The sequence below is a fragment of the Canis aureus genome, chromosome 20 (genome assembly GCF_053574225.1).
Source record: "Canis aureus isolate CA01 chromosome 20, VMU_Caureus_v.1.0, whole genome shotgun sequence".
Lineage (NCBI taxonomy): Eukaryota > Metazoa > Chordata > Mammalia > Carnivora > Canidae > Canis > Canis aureus.
The window spans coordinates 31,610,137-31,633,162 of record NC_135630.1 but is presented as its reverse complement, the minus strand read 5'-3'; the positions used below and the strand labels follow the sequence as shown (position 1 = coordinate 31,633,162).

General features: G+C 36.6%; 1 long non-coding RNA gene across 1 annotated transcript in view; it reads right to left on the bottom strand.

The window, feature by feature from the left end:
* Window positions 1–22,350: 22,350 nt before the first annotated feature.
* The window catches only part of LOC144291940 (uncharacterized), a 30,058-nt gene continuing 29,382 nt past the window's right edge, over window positions 22,351–23,026 (bottom strand). The window contains exon 4 of the long non-coding RNA XR_013359481.1: window positions 22,351–22,536. This is a non-coding gene — a long non-coding RNA (uncharacterized LOC144291940). The remainder of the gene's footprint in view (window positions 22,537–23,026) is intronic.

Sequence of the window (23,026 nt, the reverse complement as noted above, 5' to 3'; positions counted from 1 at the left end):
ACTTTGTGGAGTCACATAAATTAATGTAGGAAAGAGAATACTGACTTGTAAAAATGTTAAGGTTGAAATAATTAAAATAATATAGTGAAAGGGAATGTTCTCCATTAAACATGAGCAGACTGAAAGTTTATTGGTCCTGAGCTCTAAGTGAATTATAACACTAATAACCTACATTAGTCAAAAGAACAGATAATATAAATATATTTTCTCAATATTGCTTTATGAATAAAGGATTGATTTCAGTTTTTTTATTATTCTCCCAGTTGTTTACTTTTTTCCACAATAAAAATGCAAGCAAAGAATTTTAAAATTGTACTATTAATACATTATATTTCCCAAGAGATTTGTATCTCTAAATATTTCTGTTTAAGTATTTGACAGGATGTGTTTTCTCTTCTCCTGAGACATAGACATTCTGCTTTTGGGGGAATGCAATTAATTCTTTGGGGTCCATCAACGTGGCTACTCTGAGAATTAACTTCCTTTCATTGTCCTCTCCTTCTCCATTGTTTTTTTTACATTTCACTAGGTCTTTCTTCTTCATACCAAATGTAATGCTCCCAGATTTTCTTGGGGCTGATTGAGAGATTCTGACATGGCACATGAATTCTGCAACCTGAGAGAGGGATTTCCAAAGTCCTTACCCCGTAACTATATCCTCAGTATCACCTTCTATCTGAAAGTGGTCTTCAATTTGAGGTTAGTAGGAGCATCTGGCTAAAAACAGCCTCAGAGGATAATGTGGGCCATAAATAACTTATACTTTAATTTTCAGAAGTTACCTATTTTTAAACCTTTATATATATTTTTTCGGGTCAAATCTTTTTTTATAATGCAACAGAAAATGAGAATCTAAGCAAATGTGCTACTGACCTTCCCTCATTAAGAAACAATGACTTACACATCAAGGACTTGTGCCCCTTTCTATAAACCATTGGGAAAACCAGTGCTCACCACACTGTTCCATGATAGTTGTTAGCTTTGCCCTCAGAGTCCATCAAATTAAGTCCTGGGAAAACAAAAACTGAAAATTACAATGTGAGCATGAAACTGCAACTATCACATAACCCTCTGACCCAGAAAACATTCCCAAATTATTAACCACTGATAATGAAAGTTAGAATTTTCTCATTATTTTCCTCTCTTCTGCTCTACATATATATACACATACACACAAAAACACACTCAAACACACACATTCTAGGGTCTTTAAGACCATGTGGGTTGAAGATAAAGTATACCAATATAGCTTATTTCCTTTTTTTTTTTTTTTTTAATTTTTATTTATTTATGATAGTCACAGAGAGAGAGAGAGAGAGAGAGAGAGAGGCAGAGACACAGGCAGAGGGAGAAGCAGGCTCCATGCACCGGGAGCCTGACGTGGGATTCGATCCCGGGTCTCCAGGATCGCGACCTGGGCCAAAGGCAGGCGCCAAACCGCTGCGCCACCCAGGGATCCCGCTTATTTCCTAATTTTAAAAATTTTCAGGGGCAGCTGGGTGGTTCAGGCTGCTCATTTAAGAACTGACTCTTGGTTTTGGCTCAAGTCATGAATCAGGTTCATGAGATTAAGCCCCATGTTGGGCTCCATGCTCAGAGCAGAATCTGCTTTAGATTCTTTCTCCTCACTCTCCTTTCCTTCCTGCTCCTTCCTCTGCTTGTGCTCACACTCTCTCTCTAAAATAAATACATAGATACATAAATAAAATCTTTAAAAAAAGGAAATTACTAATATTGTTACTATCATTTGGAAAATGTAAATATCAGATATTCTTTGAAATCATACCTTAACAAAAGTAAAAATATTTCTGGAGTGTTGAATGATCACAAAACATTACCTGAATGTTCCTCTATTGTTAATATTTTTCATATAATAATAATAACAGTAAACTTCAGTTATTGACTATTTATTTTGAGCCAGGCATTCTCTGCAAGGGAAATTCCTGAAGTTCATACATATATTATAAATTATTGAAGTCATAAATGGTTGAAATTTATGACTGTCCTAGTAGAAACATAGTCTTACACAGTTGAGCTAATGCCCTGTAGTTAATTTGGTAAGAATACATTTAAAGTGATTGAATGATTGAATTTACTACTTACATGGTCAAAACTGATTTCCATCAAAATCGTTAACCAGTAGCCTTATAGTGACAAGGTCAAAAATACTTTTATTAAGTTGTTCCTACCCTGCAAATTCTATCTACCACCTAATTTACTCTTCATAACAACTCTATGAGGAAAGTAGTAGTCTGCGTGTGTGTCTATGTCTATCCATCTATCAATCTGAGACAATCTCAGAGAAGTGATATAACTCATACATGAAAGTCTGTCCTTCCATTAAACTCCTACACTGAGGATTCTTTCAAAATACCTGGTAACAACTTTTCTCAGTCAAGCTGGGATCACTCAGGTGTGAGGTAAGCAGCACTAGTGTGGGATAGTCAGCTCCAGCCAACTCAGGAAGGAATGAGGCACTTCTATATGTGACTACACATGCTCTTTGTATTCCACACCCATCCATTCATTCATTAACTCTTCCATTGTTTTTGATTAATAGTGACAGAACACTCTCTATGTGTCCAGCACCATTAGCTTCTGAGGCTACAATGATGTATAAGATGTAAGCCCTTATCTCAGGTTGATTAAAGTTGAGAGAGTGAGGTAGAAAAGGTATGCATATAATTAAAGTAGTGAGCAAAACATCCTGGTAATGATAAGCCCATGATCAAGAGTAAAATCTCCCAAACTTATAAGATCTCCTCAGTCAGGTTTGTCTAGGCTGCATACTGAAGAAAGACTGGGATTGTAAAGGATTTCTAGATGTAGACAGAACAATGTTCAGTAGCCAATGGGAAGAGGGAATATGATATGGTCTGCCCTGCATATTCTTGCTGTATAACTGACTGTAATTGGAGGTGAGAACAGGGGGCAATAATATCAGACATTTATATGTGATAGAACATTTTGGCTATAGCATGAATAATGGATCAAAACATGGAAATAGTGGGATCACATGAAAATCAGAAGGATTTGAGGTAATTTGCTTAGGAAATGATGGTGAGCTGAACTTAGTGGTCATGTAAATAAGAGAAGAAAAACAATGCACAAAAATGGAAGTTATAATCGTTAATATAAAAAGTAGTGGTGATTTGAATAAAGGGTGAGGCAAGACTAGATATCAGGCTTCCAGACGGTGGGAAGGAACTCATGATTATGAACAAAAAGAATGAGGGTTTGGGTGAAGTCGATATACATGCTGAGGAGTGGGTGGGAAAAAGACAAGGAAGAGTTCATTTTGAGCACATTGAGCCTAAAGTGCCAATGACACATTTACAAGGAGGTCTGGAGTTACCATTTGAGGCATAAGGTCACGAACTCAGGAGAAAGCTATGAGTACCACCAGTCCATAGCTTTACACCACCAGAGTAATTGGGCTCAGCTAAGAAGAGTATCTGTAGGAGTGGTTTAATTATATTCTAATGAATGCTAAGAACTAACCCTGAAAAATGTATATACATACTTTAAAATTTGCATAGTAAAGACTTCAGAGAACAAGATAAAATGAGGAAGAACAATTGTTCTGTCATTTATCAAGAAATAATGAGATGAGTAAACAATTTCATTGGTATGCTGGTGTCAAAAATCAAATACAGAGAGTTGAAGGACAGTTGGAAAGGAGGGTGTGTTTTACATATTTTATGTGATGTGTCTGACTTTCTTGATCAAATCCAAGGCTACCTCTTTCTCTCATCACCTCTGAAATTTCTGATACAAAGTTCAGCATGCAGGAGATATTACTTGTGATACAAGAAACCTGGAATTTTAAATCTTGATTCCTAACTCCACACTTTACTAACTTAGCAATGGTAGGCTACTTAATCTGAGTTCCATGTCCTCTTCAGTAGAAAATTAAGTACAATAACTATTTCACAGGGCTGTTGTGAGGAAGAAATGAAGTAATATATATTAGCATTTATGAGCTCCAAAGAGACCAAAATAGCATGCAAATTTCATACTGCCAGTAACATGTGGATGCTCTCCTTTATCATTCAGAGTGCTTTGATTAGCTCAGTCTTAAAAAAAAAAAAAAAACTCAAAAAAATCTCTTTCCTGTAGTTCTTTGTTTTCTGCTATTGTAATGGAGGTGTAAAGATTAATATTTTATTTACACTCAGGGGCCTAATTTTCAAGCATACCCACATGATAAAAGGAAGGAAAATATGCCATAATCCTGGGTTGTTTTAATAATACCCCCGCCGTTACTAAAATTATGCTACTCAATGAACAAATAAATGGATCTGATACTTGCTTCTGGGTCTTTTCTCAAGTGTTCTTAAGACTCAAACTTCCCCAAGTGAGGTAAATCTGGGAAGACAGTAACTAGCAAGGTCAGCATTCACACATGGGAATATTTTTACAAACAGTGCTGCAATTCTCCAAGGCATTTAGGGCTGGGGTGTTTGGCGGTTTCTTTTTATTATTATTATTAAAGATTTTATTTATTTACTCATGAGAGACACAGAGAGAGGCAGGGACACAGGCAGAGAGAGAAGCAGGCCCCATGCAGTGAGCCTGACGTGGGACACGATCCCGGGTCTCCAGGATCACACCCTGGGCTACAGGCGACGCTAAACTGCTGCGCCACCAGGGCTGCCCTATTTGGCAATTTCTATTCAACCATCACTTGTACATCACCGACATGTGTCTATTTTTCTCTATTTATTTATTGTGTTGATTCATTAGTTCATAGCTCTGGTTTCCCACCTGTGCATGACTATAGATATCTTTTCAAAAATATCCTTACTTTAAAAATATGATTCTCAACCTACAAAACCCAAGACCATCTTTTATAACATGTTTTAGTTGATAATTTATAATAGAATCATAATATAACTTACACATATACATAATTTTAAAATTAAAATCAAGACTATTCCCTATCTTTGACTGAAATATTTTATCATATTTCATTGTGTAAATACTTAGGCAAAACTACACTAAAAAGCACAATAAAGTGGTCAAATACCATGATTCCATTACCTTGTATTGGTCACTCAGATAATCACTCCTGGTGATGGAATTTCCAGAAATAGTAGACATCTATTGGTAAAGTTATGAATAAAATAAAGGATGTTCTTTTCTCAATTTATCAGGTATATATTCCCTAAAAAGCTAAGCCAGTTATTAAAAACATTGTTGTGTATGTATGTGATATAGAGTTAGATTCTAAATTCAAATAATTGTAAGCTGATTTTCATGTACATAAATTTCCAGAAGGAAATAGAAAAAGTTGTGTGTATGGAAAGATAGATGTTAGATATTCATTTTCTAGAATGTTATTTCTTCTTTCTTCTTCCTATGAACATAGCATTTCTTCCTTCTGTGAACACAGCTAGATCTATTCCTTAGTGTCACATGCAGTCTAGCCAAAGGAATAAAGCTACTACTTTAGCTTTGAGGCAAGTCTTTTAAGAAAGCTTGCTCTGTCTCTTGTGCCAGTCATGTTCCCTGTAAGAAATAAATGGTATGTTCAAACTGAGTAACTTAAGGAGAGTTTAATAATGTCTTTATATAACCAAAAGCAGGATATAGATGCCATAAATGATGGTGCAACTCCCATGGCTGGTAGTAGGGAGGTCACTGGTCTCTCTAGGCCTGGAAAGTGATGAGGAGAGTACAGTACCAGAAACATTAATAGAGAGAGCTGTATCTCTCTGTATCTCTGCCTGCCAAGAGATAGATATAAGTTGAGTCATACACAGTCAGCTGACAGCAACCCCAGTGGGATAGGAATAAACCATCCAATCTTTCTTTCCATCCTCCTCATTGCTTGCTCATGTTTCTAATTGGTTAAGCCTATTTGAAATCCAGTGTTCAGGGAGGCCTGTTGGTGCAAACTAGCCTCTTCCAGCAGAGAAGGATGGAGAAGGACAAATAGTAAAGGGGGCAAAAGAAAAAAAGTACCCAACATCCCTCTTCAAACCCTCTTTGCTTTCTCACTGGCTGGCTAAAGTCAATAGTGGTTGCTCTAGGGTAGTGGTTCTAACATTCTTGTTCCTAGGATAGTACCCTTGTCAGTCAGGGAAATTCTTTGAATTGTAGAGTCTTCAGCCCCACCACAGAACACTTAACTGGACATTCTGTGGATGAAACCCAGAATCTGGCATTTAAACAAGCCCTTCAAAGAGGCACCTGGGTCGTTCAGTCAGTTAGGTGTCCAAGTTTTGATTTGGGCCCAGATCATGATGTCAAGGTTTTGAAATCAAGCCCCATATTGAGCCCCATGTGGAGCTCCATGTCAGGCTCCACACTCAGCAGGGACCCTGCTTCTCGCATTCTCTCTCCCCTTCTGCCCCTCCCCCTCCTTGTGCATGCTCTCTGTCTCTCAATAAATCTTTAAAAAAATAAAAATAAACCCTAACAAAAAATAAAATCAAAATAATTTAAATAAACAAGCCCTACAGGTGACCTCAAAACAAAGCTAAAGTTTGAGAATTATTGCTCTAGAAAAATTGGAGCCACATGTTGAAAGAAGGTATCGAAGGTCCTGTGATATATTGTGTTGAGCCATTGCACACTTTGATATCTATAGTTTTCAGAGTCTACTCTCATCCTAAATAATCAAGAGGGAGGCAAAGGTATTCTTTTTTTTTATTTGGGATTTACTCTCAGATTGATAGTCACCAAGAATCCCTATTGCTGGCCAGTACTGCAAGAGTAGGCTTTAAATCTCAGCCTGTGGGGCTGAGACTACTTTTGGTGGTAAACATTTGTTTTAGTGACGGAGCATGAAAGTCTGTATAGATTTTAACTGAGATAGTTTATAGAAGTCTTACCAGAAAGGTTCAGATTATAATCAATCTAACTACTAACCTGCCTTCATCTTTCCCCATATATTCTACCTTTTCTCCCATTGCAATGGGAGAAATAGACCTGCTTCTTCTATGCTTCTTCCTAATATCTATTTGGTAATCCTCGGGACCCCATGCTAGACTTTTGACTAGTAAAAGATTTAAATGTTATAGATATATTGTTATTTCCTGTATGACCAATGGCTAAACCCTAAGTCAAAAGAAAGGGATATGTACCCTGCATACTCTACTGGGAAGCACAATAAATCATATAAAAATATAAACATGTTCTCCAATTACAGGAATGAATGGAGAATTGGAAATAATAATTCAACCTCTTCCAGGTAATGTAATGTAAACAGCATGCTTAAAGGGTGAATAAAATGACTCAAGAGCATCATCAAGGTCATCCATAAAACCCCAAATGGATTAATCCACTGGTTAATTCCTCATCCAGACCTTATTAGAACTCTTATATACTACTTTTTTTTTTTACAGATGACCACCACTTACTTCTTAAAAATCCTTGTTCTCCAGGAGTCGTGAACATCAAACCTCTTCAATTATTCTATTACACTAGAAGTACTCATTCTCAGTCATTTTTGCTATCCACGTTCTCTCCCTAACTGTTCTCCCACAGTCACACGGCTTTAATCTCTATTGGTATTGTAATGATTTCACAAAGCACATCTTCAGCTCCATCTTTATGCTCCAGAGAGGAGAACAACTTCTTACATGGCATCTCTACCCTATTGTCTAATAAGGATCTGTTCTTCAACATAAGGAAAGCACTACTCCCAGTTTTACTACCATTTAAATAAGGCCTATTGCCTTTTCACTTTGGTTATTGGCATCATTATCTATTCATTGTTCAGGCCCAAACCTAGGCCCTATTTTCTTACCGTCATCCCCACTTCCAATCCTTGAGCCAGCACCACTCTTTCCAATTGTTTCCTGGAAACAGACCATTTCTCATCACCCACTACTGTCCCCTCAGCTCCTGCAACTCTTTCTTTTATTTTCATGTCAGTATCTACTGGTGTCCCTTCTTTCCCTTACACATGCTAGATGCCTGTGAGGTCTATAATAATCAGAACTTTAGTCTGAAGATTAGTTGTTTCTATCTCTTCCTGGAACATGTCCTCAGTGATCTTTATGTGGCTAGTTCCTTTACCAGCACACTTAATTCTTAATTCTTCAAAGACATTCCTTCATCAGTCTATTAGAGTACCATCCTCTCTACCTCAATGGCACTTTTCACTCTCTGACATTTTTATTTATTTGTTGGCTGGTTGATTATACCATTTTTCACCATATTATAAACTCGATGAAGGCATGGAATGTTTTATTTTACTACTACCCCCTCTAACCCGAGTAATTAAATCAAAATTTAGCAAATTATAGGTAGCAAATATATAGCTATTTAATTAACCAAATAAGAATTTGTGTTGCTATTTGTGTGTGTGTTGCTATTTTTTAAAAATATTTTATTTATTTATTCATGAGAGACACAGAGAGAGGCAGAGACACAGGCAAAGGAAGAAGCAAGCTCCCTGCAGGAAGCCTGATATTAGACTCGATGCCAGAACCACCCCGGGATCACAACCTGAGCCATAGGCAGAAGCTCAACCACTGAGCCTCCCAGGTGCCCCTTATGTTGCTATTTTAAACACCTCTATCCTATATGGGAATGCTGGCTGAACTGACCAGTCTCAAAAAAAAAAAAAAAAAAAAAAAAGAATGGAGAAAATTAGCTTTTCTGTTTTCCAAGTCTATCTTAGCTATACTGCGATATTAAGCAACTTTAAGATTGTAATATCTCATGGCACTGTAATTATGTAATTTTTATACAGTATCAGATAAACCTTTATTTTTTCTAAAAATTATAATATTGTGTGTATTAACAAATTGCAGTTTCTTGGTGGTAATGCATAGGTTTGAAATTGTAATTAAATGAACCAGAATTATTTAAGAAAACAGTATTTGGCTCAGTAAAAATCCTCAATGTTGACTGTAATCACACAGAGTGTGAAGTTGTAAATTGGCCAAAAGACAAATGTATTTTGGAAGTGGTATACTGTGTTGATTAGCATGCCAATCAAACCAGCAGGGAAGAAAGAAGCAGCTTGATTGGTTTATTATCACAAAACTGTTTAATATGTATGGAGGTGCTGTGTCCATTAGGGATTGTACGTCTGCACGTGAAATTAAAAATAAACAAAGTCACCATCACTAACAAGTTTATGAACAACAATAGGTTAAAAAAATAGAAATAAATTTTCTTGAACTGTTGCTCTTTTCCACCTAGCTGCAAATTAAACATAACATTTGATCATCATTATTTTCTGGCAAAGAAGGGAATACAGATTTATTGAGTACCTCTTTCAGTCAGCTCTGCTTAAGTCTAGTTTCCAGTGCTTCCTGCCTTCAGGTCTCCAGTGAATAGAATGGATTTACCAAGTCATGTGAAATGGATCAGATCAGGAATGTGGAATTGGCACAATAAGAAGAGAAGGAGGCATATGGGTGGGGCAGCCAGTTAAGCATCTGACTCTTCAACTCAGATGAACTCCGGGTTCAACTCAGATGGTGATAATAGGGATGAAGCCCCACATCAAGCCTTGCATCAAGCTTCATGTGGGACTCCACACTCAGTGCACTCTGCTTGAGACTCTCTCTGCCCCTAGCCCCACTCTCTCTCTCTAAAATAAATAAATGTATCTTATTTTGTTTTTAAAGAAGAGAATTGAAGGATGAAGCTGTTCAGAATATTCTACAAGAAGAAATGAATTTGCCAAAGCTCTACAATGAGTCTTGAGCTACTTAAAACTTTTAAAATTCACCGTTTTCTATAATTTATAAACATTTTGAGAAATACCTGTTGGGTGGATCTATTTCAATCCTGAACATATAGTATGGAACATATACACAATATTTTCTCTCTTCAAACTTGTGCTCACCAGAGATCAAAACTAAGACGTATTATAATTAGTGTAGACAGAAAAAATTAAAATTCCAAGAGAATACTTTCAAATTCATGTTAAATATATTAGGATGGGATGCCTGGGTGCTCAGCGGTTGAGCGCCTGCCTTTGGCTCAGGGAGTGATCTCGGAATCCCCGCATCAAATCCTGCGTGGGGCCCTCCGTGGAGCCGGCTTCTCCCTCTGCCTGCGTATCTGCCTCCCTCTTTCCCTCTGTGTGTGTGTGTGTGTGTGTGTGTGTGTCTCATGAATAAATAAATAAAATCTTAGAAAAATATATTAGGATCATGTTTAGCTTTTCATTTCAGATGAGATATTAGAAATAAGGGAGCAGTGACTCTAATGAAGGCTCAGGGAAAAGGACATGGCAATTTTTAAAATATCTGAGCTTGGAGCTCCCAAACCTTGATTCTGAATATGATTTATCAAATTTATAGAGACTAAAAAGCATTTGTCTCAGGATTAATCATTCAGTACAATTAAACCCACTTCTAAATCCTAAGCAATTCTATCCATCCATTATAAACTTATGCCCAGCATTATTTTTCTTAATCTGATGGATGCAAAATTAGTTTAAAACAATATTAATTCATTAGACATTTGAAATTAGGTGATAGTGGCAATGCACATATATGAAACAAGGTCAGGGATGTACCAGAGAATGATGAGGTAAGTGATTGAGAATTCAATCTCAGCTAGTAGTTTGTGTTATAAAATGGTGTTTCTGATAAAATAATTCACTATTTAATCAACACATACATATTTCACCTTTTCTCTGGATTGTTGAATCTTCTACAATCTATGTCTAACAGAACATATAGTTAATATTCTGTATCAAAACAATTATTCTTTCAATTAAAATTGTTGTGTTCTTAAAACTTATAAAATATAAGTATAGCCAGGATGCCTGGGTGGTTCAGTTGTTGAGCATCTGCCTTTCGCTCAGGTCATGATCTTGGGGTCCTGGGGTCGAGTCCCATATCAGGCTCCCCTCAGGGAACCTGTTTCTTCCTCTGCCTATATCTCCACCTCTCTCTGTGTCTCTCATGATAAATAAATAAGTACATTATTTTTAAAAAAGTATAAGTGTATCTAAATGTCTTCCTCAGAGCTAGTCTGACTTTTGTTTCCATTATGGTGAAAGCTAAATTTTTAGAAAAAAATATGTTCATGAAAGGTTGAGAATTGTTGACATAATACTTTAATATGCTAAAAAAAACACCTTCTGAGTAAGTAATAGGTCACTGTAAAATAGAACTATTAAGGACTGAGGCTCAGCTCTGTTGAGTAACTTGGTGGAGGTTATAGAGATACTAGTGAAAAGGGAGGTACCTGAACCTACATCTGGCCAACACTGTGTACATTCCAGTATGCACACATCATAGCACCATTTCCTAACCGGTGGAACAGTAGGATATGGATAGTTTGAGAAAAGAGGAAGAACCATTCATTAAATGGTATATAAGTGATACTTCTGAGGTATAAATGACCATGTCAGATGGGAAAGAGAAGTAGACACGTTTAAGTACAGTAGCAAGGAAGAGAAGAAGATATAAATTGGGTTAATCTCATCAGTGGAGGGCCCTGACATTTTCAATATTTGGAACAGAACTGCATTTGTTCTGATAAGGAGAAACAAACACATAAGTTTTTACTCTTTTTTATCAGCAATATAAAGATGGGAACTGCAAAAATGCATTGGGAAAATGCCTACCTAACAGTTGGGATGAGAAAGAGGCAGTGTTGGAGAGCATAGTCTTTTGGGGGGCAGGGGCAAAAATGAGATTTATTTAAGGACAAGAGTAAAGGAAAAAGTGAAACTTGAAGCATCCATGGAACCTGAAGACTGGCCATTAGAAGAAAGAGAAGGTTAAGTAAAAGCCCTTTTTGAGAGTCGGAATTGGCATTCTGAAAGAATGATGCTGCCACTAATGAAAAAGGGTCTCCTCTAAAAAGCTTCAGTCCATAAATACAAAAAAAATTAATTTCCCCATGATCAAATGCAGAGAACCAGTGAGTCATCAATAACCTAGCATTCTTGTGAAGGAATCCAACCTTTGATATATATTGGGACATTTTCTTTTAATTTCTGAAATTACTTTTAATCATAAGTGCCATATTCTGAACCATTGATTCAGTTTTGCAAAATAACGACTTTTAGAATAAAAGCAATATACAAGATATCATTATCATTATTACTACAATTTTAAATACATTTCTCATAAATAATTGATGGCTGTTATTTATTCATCATTAAATTAGAAATTCATATTGAAGCTAAGTGAGCATCCTAAAAGAGAATTTCTATTCTTATGCCAGCTGAAGATATTTGGAATCATAAGAGCTTATGACTGACAGATTGTCTTAATATTCATAAAATGGCCAAACTGTGCTTTATATCCTCTAGAAGATTATATTAAAAATGTAACAGCAACATTAACAAAGCAACTAATATAAAACATTCACTTTCTTGTGGGTGAAATCAGTTGTCAAAGAAACAGCGAGTCATAGTTAGACTTAAAAGAAAAATTATGAGCCCAAATACTTATTTCTCAATAATTACCTTTCTCAAATTACTGCATGCATTCTGAAGACACTAGGTAAATATACATTTTCATTATTTAATAGGAATTTGAGACAAATCTATGTCTAAACTCCAAACCTGTTTAATGAGATCAAATACTATAGATAACACATTCTGTTCTCAATCTTGTATTCCTTTAAGTCTAAGATATAGAGTGCAGCCAGACTTGATATTCTTTCTTCTAAACCATTTGCTAATGCCACCTCTAATGCCTCCTCCTGATCTAAGTGACAGATAGGTACCCAAGACCTTTTCTTGAGGGACTTGAGCATGGTAGCTAAAAGCATGAGCCATGGAATTAAGAAGTACAGGAAAGAATCTGTACAGAAAGAAAGTACAGAAAGAAATGGTCTCACTGTTAATTTCTTGAATGACTTTTGGGGAGTCACTTAAACCTCATTTTTCTCATTTGCAAAATGGAGCTAGTGATAGTGCCAGAGTGTTAGAGGGTTTTGGGTCCTGCCAATGGTGTACATATGGAAGCCCAGCAGTTAGAAATATTCCCATTAATATTTTCTTAAAGATGTATTTTTTGTTATTCTTACAGCTGCATGTAATTTTTCTGCAAACCAAGGTACAGGCCTGACTGTTCCTTACTCCCATTCTTTCTGATGTCCAGTAGGGTTCTCTTGGCATTCCTGACCTGCTAACTCTAACAGAATGGAAAGAAAAAAATAATACTCCTTTCAAGAAAAAAGAGAACTCTACTCTCTCTAAACCTAATTCCTTACATTGAGAACTCTTCAAGGAGTGGCCACTGAGTGTCTCAAAGCCCTTGATCCTATAAGAATTCTTCCTTCAAAGTTTGCACTTTGAATAAACACCCTGAAGTTAGACTGTATCCAACACTGGATGGAGAGAGTTGTTAAATTCAGTTGTGATTTGGCTTTGACATAACTTTTCCAGGACAAAAGCAGTGCCCTGAAAGAAGTCTAGATGAGTGAGTACAAGTAAAAAGCATAAGGGAGTACAGAACAGAGATTCCCAAAATTTAATGTGCATAAGAATCATCTGATGAGCTTGATACAGCAGTTTTTGCTACCCAGTCCCAAGAGACCCTGATGCATAGACTAACACCCACAAATTTGCGTTTATAAACATGACAGGTATGGAGAACAAACACCCTTTGAGAACCACTAATCAAAGGACAAAATGATCATCTGTCTGCTCTAGAATGACCCATACTCCACCCTGTCTGTTTTAACAGTCTACCAATGCTTCTACATAATACATCAGACACTTGATATTAATTAAGAAAAGTAAGTGGGGGGAAAAATATTCCTGAGAGAAATATTTTAGGGTAACGACAATCATAACAGCAATAGCTATTATTTATTTTGTGCCTGCCTCTTTCTATAGATGAAATCTGATATATATAACAGGCATCTAAGGAAAGTATTAAGGAACATTTTTTGAAAGCCAAATATTGAAATGCAAACAACTTCAGCAATTTGTTCAAAGTTACGCACCAAATAAATAACAGAACCAATATTCAAACTCATACTTTTCTTATATTAAAACTTACCCTTTCAAAACTGAGTAGTTATGAGCTGGTCATACTAGACATGAGGTTAGCATGGAGGAAATCAAACATTAAACAGGCAGGGTAATACACCGCATCTCACTAAAGCTTCCAGTATCTGTCCTTCACAAACATTCTTGTTTCTCCAAAAATCCCATGGATAGATGTCATAACCTGTAGAAAGAGCATAACTCACTTTTCTGATTTGGGGAAGGGGGTATGTGCCACTGGGAACATAGTTGTTTCATATCTATTTGCTTCTAAATTTGTGGTGTGTCTGTGCACGTATCTGTGTATGTGTACAACTTTTCTGGGTAAGGTATTAAAAATTCATAAGATATTTTATTCAGTTGTTTAAATCAAACATTCATGTGTTGCCAAATACATGTTTATTTGACAGCGTGTAGAAAGGCTCATGAACATTTCTGTTTTTCAACTTTTCCTCTAGATGTTTTGAGGGAGTTAAGTCATTAAATTGTGCTTTCTTTCCCCATGCCTAAATTCCTTTACATTCCTGTTTAAATAGGTGTCATGTCTATATTTTTTCAGTATAGTGTCTGGCATATACAAGTGACTTAATTTTTGACTGAGTGGACAACTGTCTCAGCACTGCTAATGTATACAATGATTGAAATTAGATTATTTTTTTCTTCACAAAAAAAAAAAAAAAAAAGTCAAGGCCTATTTTATCTTTTGTTGAAAATCTCCATGGGGGGCTTAGGTGCCTCAGTCAGTAAAGCATCCGATTCTTGATTTCAGCTCTGGTCATGATCTCAGGGCATGGAGCCTGCTTGAGATTTTCTTTCCCTCTCCTTCTGCTGCTCTCCCCAACTCTCTCTCAGTCTCTCTCTCTCTCTTTCACTCTCTAAGAAAGAAAGAAAGAAAAAGTAAGAAAGAGAAAGAAAAAGAGAATCTTCAGTGTGGCATTACATGTACCAAAAGAAGGAAAGGGAAGAGGTAAACAAGGAGATCAAAAAGAGAAGAGAAGGGAACAGGAAAAAGATAATTCATATTAAAACACTTGTTGTATTAGTAGGCACCTATAAAATAAAAAAAAAAAAACATATTGAAAACAAAAGCTTAGTATGGTACTACATAAAATGACCTTTTTTGGGGGGAAGATAGACATAGACATACCTTTTTCCTTTTAGTTTTATTGAAATATAATTGACATATAGCCCTGTATAAATTTAAAATGTTGAATGTGTGGATTTAATACATTTATTATTTTTTTTTTGATTTAATACATTTATATATTGCAAAATGATTACCACCATAACATTAGCTAATACTTCCACCAATCACACAATTACTGGTTTTTGTTGTTGTTTCATTTTTGTTTTTGTTTTGCAGTGAGAACAGTTAATATCTACTCTCTTAGCAACTTCCAAGTATATAATACAATATTATTAACTATAATCATCATTCTGTACATTATATCCCTAGAATTTACTCATCTTATAACTGGAAGTTTTTACCCTATAATGAATGACTCCTCATTTCCTCCAACCCAACCTCTGGAAACCACTACTCTGCTCCCTTTTTCTACCAGTTTGACTTTTTTGGATTACAAATAAAAATGAGATCACATAGTCTCATCTTTCTCTGTCCAACTTATTTTGCTTAGCTTAGTGCCCTGCTGGTTAATCCATACTGTTGCAAATTACAGAATTCCTTTATTTTTAAAGGCTGAATAATATAATATTCCATATATTATCCATGTATAAAATATTCATATTTATCCATTCATCCATCAATGCACATTAGTCTTCATATCTTGGCTACTATGAATAATGCTGTAATGAACAGAGAAATACAGATATCTCTTCAAGATAACGATTTTGTTTTCTTTGCATATAGTCCCAAAAGAAGTGGGTTTTCTGGATTCCATGGTAGTTCTATTTTTGGTTTTGTAAGGAACCATCATAATGATTTCCATAGTCTCTGTACAAGTTTACAATTCCAAAAACCGTACACAAGTAGTCTCTTTCTTACAAATCCTCAACAACACTTATTACTGTCACCAGATGACCATTCTAATAGGTATGACATAGTTTGTCATTGTGGTTTCAATTTAAATTTTTCTTCTTTAAAAAAATATTGTATTTATTTATTTCAGATAGAACAAACGAGAGAGAGCACATGAGTGGCGGGAGGGGCAGCAGGAGAGGGAGTAACAGACTCTCCTCTGAGCAAGGAACTCAGTGCAGGACTTCATCCATGGGATCATGACTTGAGCTGAAGGCAGATGCTTAGCCAGATGCTCCTTGATTTAAATTTTTCTGATGACTCATGACATCAAGTACCTTTTCATGTACCAGTTGGTCATTTGTATGTCTTCTTTAGAACAATGTTTATTTAGTTCCTCTGTCCATGTTTTAATCAATTATTTGTTTTTTTCACTATTGATTTATATATTTTGGATATTAACAGCTTATCAGATATATGGTTTGCAAAGCAAGTTATCATCTCACATCTGTTAGAATGGTTATTTTATTCAAATGTGCAGACACAATTGCAAGGCTACAGGGATCATTAAAATAAGGAAATATGACTCCACCAAAGGAATACAGCAACCTCTAGTATCAAGCCCCAAAGAAATGGAGAGCTAGCTATTGCCCAACAAAGAATTCAAAATAAATTATTCTGAAGAGAGCTACAAAGGAACAGAGATAAATGATTTAATGATATCAGGAAAACAATACAAAAACAAAATAAGAACTTCAGCAAAGAGATCGAAAACATAAAGAGAACAAAGAATCAACCAGGAATTCTAAAGCTAAAGCATTCAGCGAATGAAATTTTAAAATGCAACAGAGAGCAACAGAAGCAGAACATCTTGACGAGATCATTTGAAGAAAATAGTTATCTCTTTCAGCTTCATGGACTGACTTCAGTAAAAGAAAATTTTACTTTCACCTACAGGTGGAGCATGCTGGAGCAGGCTTTCACCCAAGGGTCTAGTGGTGCAGGGCATCCAAATATGGGGATACAGGAGCTGATGGGGCTTTATGTCTTTTCAACTCAGGCTGCTGGGGTCCACAGCATTGACAACTCATGATGAGCACTGCAGAATTTCTGTAGCAGCTACAAAGACTGTTGAAGTCCTTGGTGGCCCCTCCAGGTCCATCAGCAAAGGACCAGGTCATGTAATGGTGATGGCAGAGGCCAGGTGGAAACACACATGTAGTAGAGGGATCCATGCAGACTGTATAACCAGAGCCAATTACATGCTTCCTGGCAGATGCAGGGGCCTTCCCTGTCAGGTTTTCTCCTGGGACTGCAGTCTTCTTCCACGTGTGAGTACTGCAGTGGAGGCCAGTGGAGGGTCAGGCCAGGAGGAATAGGAATACAAGTGAAGGGACTAGCTGCAGATGAATATGATTGTTCAGGCTGGTGACATAAGGGCTTGATCCAGGCCCAGAAGCACCCATGAGTGCCCTGGCTATCAGCATGCTCTCCTGTGACTGAATAGTCTCCCCCTAGGTGTGCACGGTACAGTGGAGACTAGTGAAGGGCATGAGGATGGCAGCATGCAAGTATATAGCTGGAAAGGCTAGGCCAAGTACATCCATGGTGACAGGGGGCAACTGCGGGAGTCTAGCTTGACTTCTTGTAATCATGCAGCTGTACAGGCTTAAGCTGGCTGCTGGTGCACTTCCAGTCTTCAATGGGAATAGAGGCAGGCAGGGAACAGAGAGGATCTCAAGTGGCAGAAGTCAATGAACACAAATATCTGTGAGGTGAAAACTGTTGAAATATGCAGGGTTCCCCAGTGGCTGTGCTGGGTGACAGTTTTTCAGTAGTGAATCTGTTGGATTTGTCTGGAGAGCAGGTCACTGTGAACTGTGATCGTTCTCACTGCTTGGCTCCCACTGGTCACCCCTGTTTTTCTATTTTGTTCCTTGCCATCTTTATACATTTCAGCTTTGCAGGTCTAGGTGGGGTAAGACTGAAATAAAACCTTCGTGTGTTGCCCAGAAAAGCTGGGGAAGCTGATCACTCACCCTATACTTCTTTTCTCAATGAAATGAATTATTTGTAGCTATTAAGGTTCCACGTGGTACTGAGCAATGTCAGTTTTGGGGATGGGTTAATGCAGGAGAATGAAGATTCCTTTTCTTCCTTTTCTTCTTAGGTGGTTATTGCTTATGGATAGCTGTCTAGTTGTTGATGTTTTGGAGAATGATGGTTGGGTTTCCTATGCTGTCGTGTTGATGACATCACTACACAAAATGACTTTTGAGTTAAGATAACAAGGGTCTGATACCCAACGCATTCTAGGGTGTTTACCTTGGGCAGCTATGTTAGCTTTTTACACCTTCAACTCGCTTCTATCAAAAATATGGAAATATTATTCTCACATAGATTGCTGTGAAGGCTAATGAGAAAATTACTACAGTGCCTGGGAAAGTTCACAAACTTGGTACCTGGCTGTTGTTGTTATGATTATTATTTTTATTATTATTATTAATTATTCACTCAGCTCATACTCATGCCCATTCTCATCCTGAAAGTCTTGGGCTCTCTGTCTTTCTGTATTCCTGAATTAGATGGATGTATTCCTGAACTAGTCTCCCAAATGACTGCCTACTTCTAATCTCAGCTGTATTCAATTCCCGGCAGAATTACTTTGAAACACAAATCTGATCATGGTAGTTCTGTGCTTAAGGAAGGGAGCTATCATTGTGTCACTAACTACCCTGAGCACCGGTACTCATAAAGCATGCTCAGCATGGCCACATAATGACCCTTGTTCATTACATGCCTAGAAAGGAAAAATTTCTGTTTTTATATTGAGAAATGAAGATATCAAAATTTAGATAAATTAAGCACAGATTGTGGCAAGTACGCCAGAAGTGAGATAATAAAAATGTGGAACTTAACTAGTGATTACAGGATAAGCTCAAATTCCTTAGAAAAATGTAGAAGGTATCTCCTAATCTGAAACTCACTTTAGAGTTACCACACCCTCTAGCCACTTAGGGCCCTGGGAGAAGTCTAAGGGGGTCTGTGCTCTTACAAATGCTGCTTTTCCTGTAACCGTGTCCCTCCAACCCTTTTACCTAAATTCCACCCATTTATTCTTTTAAGATGAAGCTTCAAGAGACTCCCATCTTTGAAGTTTCCCTGGAACCACACAGAATTCTTCTTTCATATAGTTTGTATATATAGAACCCACAATTGTTGTGCCTTATACTACAATTGTGGGTTTGTATCTGTGTCTCCCCTATGAACTATGTGGTTTGTGACCTCAGAAACTAGAATAGTGACCAAATTTGAGAGTATCTCAATAAATGTGTGATTATGAATCAACACATGAATACACAAAAACTGCAGAAAAATAAACCTGTCCCAGAGTTCTACTGAAATTTACCCAGATTTCTAACATAAAGAAAATGTGAAATCATGTATCTGCATACTTGGATTTTCTAATTGAAATATGCAACTTACAAAAGTTATCTATAAGATATAGTAATTCAATGAGTACAGACATTATTTGTTACAGTTGTAATATAATTTTAATTCATAGCTTCATTGCATAGATGACTAATTATTATGTGTAAATTTCTCCAAATATTATAAAGCAACTAATTAAAAAAATGAGTCCACAAATTCCTAATTTAAGAAATCCTTTTATGAGCTATATTTATAACTGAACACTATAACAAAGTAAACTAAATTATAACTAAAGGAAATATTAGTATTAGGTATATTCACAAACATAGGTAAAAATATATGAAATGAATAGTTTATTAAGTAGTTCATGGAGGTGGGGTTAGGAGAAAGGAAAGCTCAGAACTTAGAAGGTCTGGGGAGGAAGTTCTTAGAGCAGCAACTGAATCTTATACTATTGGTCACTTCTTCTTAACAGGTCTAGGGGCACCTCTTTGGCTCAGTCACAAGAGCATGTGGCTCTTGATCTTGGGGTTCAGAGTTCAAGTGCCACATTGGGTATAGAGATTACTTAAAAAACTAAATCTCAAAAAGACATAAAATTTCTAAGAAACCTTCTTACTCCTCTTTTTTTTAATGTAAATTATTTGGAAGACCTTAGAATCTGCCACTCTGCCTTCACTGGACTTTACCTGCACCTGGTGTACATGGTGTACCTCCTAATTATTTCATTCTCATAGTTAAAAATCAATTTATCCAGTCTGCAAGGAATAACAAGTGAATTAAGTTTCTTTTTTCTCAACAAAAGTAGGTCAATCTTCTTCATCTAGAGGATACTGAGTAGATCAAACACCAAGGGCAAGGACTAATCTCTATAGATGTAGGCTGAGTTAGGAGAATAGGCCCAAATAGCGTTTAAGAAAATTGACTTTATTTTCCTCCAAAATCATCTGTGTTGAATGGAAATACATACATGTTAATAAATATGCATACTTGTTTATATATTTTTTTCATCTGTTGATTCATACCCGGCTTCCTAATAATGGTCCATGTTTCTAAAACATCAAAATTGAATCCATAACTTTCATTAATAAAGAACTTATGTTTTCAGATTAAGGTTAACTTGACAGTATACTTCTATCTCAGGGTTTTTTGCCAATACTGGTTTATTTTTGGAAGTAATGAGAGAGATCCACATGGTAATCTCCTGGGGAAGTGATTTGGCTCTCAGAGAAAGTAAAGGAGCTGAATCAATGGAACAGGAAGTAGTCAAAGACTCAGCCTGACAGGGTATTAATTGAAAGGTTTTTTTCCGCCTCATGCCAGCTTATAATGATGATGAAGTAATTGATGGATTTATCATATTTTAATGCCATACTCTTTTTTCTTCTAGCCTTCACTATTTTTTTTCTAGTCATGATGATTTCATGCAGAATTCCCATACAGTGTGTTTCATTATAATATGATATTTTAGTTACTAGTACTTCTTGAGGTGATAGGACAAAATCGAATTAGGAATATTGAAGCAGGATGGGCAGCCCAGGTGGCTCAGTGGTTTAGTGCGGCCTTCAGCCCAGAGTGTGATCCTGGAGACCCGGGATCGAGTCCCATGTCAGGCTCCCTGCATGGAGCCTGTTTCTCCCTCTGCCTGTGTCTCTGCCTCCCACCCTCTATGTGTCTCTTATGAATAAATAAATAAAATCCTTAAAAAAAAAAGGAATATTGAAGCAGGATAAGTTAAAGAAGAAAAATTAAATACTTTTTTTGTCTGTCTCAAGAAAACTGTTTTTCTAAATTAAAAAAGAACTAAAGAAATACAAAAATATGGGAAGTAAGAAATGGAAAAGAGGGAGGGCAGTCATTTGATGTTGGTTCAAATAAATGAGTTAGTATGAGTGAAGCTTATACTAGAGTGAAGTTAGTACACAGTGAAGCTTGAAATAGACCACCATCGGGGAGGCCAGATGGCTCAGTGGTTTAACGCGGGCTTGGGCCCAGGGCATGATTCTGGAGACCTGAGATCGAGTCCCACATCGGCTCCCTGCATGCAGCCTGCTTCTCCCTCTGCCTGTGTCTCTGCCCCCCCCCCCGTGTGTCTCTCATGAATAAATAAAATCTTAAAAAAAAAAAGACTCTCATAAACAGAAGAAAATAAAATTACCGAATCTTAGCTATTCAATGTTGTCAATATATGTAAGCACACACACATGCACTCGCATGCAAATTTATTATGATTAAGTAGAGTTAACCTGAGGGATTCAGGTTAGTTTAATATTAACTACTCAAATAATATACAAGTTACCATATTAAGAGACTTAAAGCAAAAAATCATTTGATCATCTTAATATGGGTAGAAAATAACATTTAACAAAATTCAATACACATTTAAAATCCCACGAAAACAAACTATGAATAGCAAGAACTTTTTTCAACTTGATTTTTTTAATGTCATGTATAAAATAAAATATCAATTAAAATCGATTTTCGGAGCACTTGGGTGGCTCAAAGGGTTAAACATCTGTCTTTGGCTCAGGTCATGATCTCAGGGTCCTAGTAACGAGCCCTACATCAGGCTCCCTGCTCACAGGGAAGCTGCTTCTTCCTATTCTGCCTAGTTATGCTCTCTCACATTCTCTCTCTTTCTCTCTCTCTCTTTGTCAAATAAATAAATAAAATCTTTAAAAAAAATACATAAAAATAAAAAATAAATAAAATCATGATTTGCTACTCAGGTCAGAGGTAAGGCAAGAATCCGTATTCCTGCCTCTTTATTTCAACATTAGTACTTCTAGTCAGCTTAATAAGGTATGACAAAATAGGAAAAGCATAGCAAAACAAGAAATGAAACTCTTTATTCACAGATGACAGATTGTCCAAGTAGAAAATACTAAGGAATTTATCAAAAAGCTACTAAATATAAGTGGCTTAGCAGATGCATGAATTTCCTATGTTGCATTGCAAATTATTACAAAGTCAGGAGCTTAAGAAACAAATATTTATTGAATGGCGGTTTCCTTTAGATCAAGAGCACAGGCATGATTTAGCAGGGTTTTCTGTGTAGGGTTTCACAAGGCTGCAAAGAGTCATCAGTGCTAGATTCTCATCTGGGGAAATATCCACTTCCCCACTCATGTGATAATTTGCAGCATTCTATTCTTGTCAGTTGAGGTATTTGTGGCAGCTTGCTTCTTCTAGGCTAGCAAGGGAGAGAGAGTTTAAGATGAGTCAGCTAGCAAAAGAGAGTCTTAAATAATAAACATAATCATGGGAGTGACACTCATCATTTTTGCCACTTTTTATTGTTTAAAAGTAAGTCATAGGTCCCACCAATGCCAGAAAACCAAAAGTCAACTCAAGAATCTTTAAAATGACAATTCATGAAAGGAACTAATTTCTTGATATATACAAATGTCTTCTTTAAATACGTATTCATTTATTTTAAAAGATTTCATTTATTTATTCATGAGAGACACAGAGAGACAGGCAGAGACACAGGCAGAGGGAGAAGCAGGCTCCACGTAGGAAGCCCAATGTGGGACTCTGGGATCGCTCCCTGAGTCAAAGGCAGAGGCTCAACTGCTGAGCCACCCAGGCGTCCCTTTTTTGAATCTTTAAAGTCTCAAGAACCTTCTCTGATCTGCTGCAGATGATTGTGATGGGTAAGAATCTGTGTATCCCCAAACCTT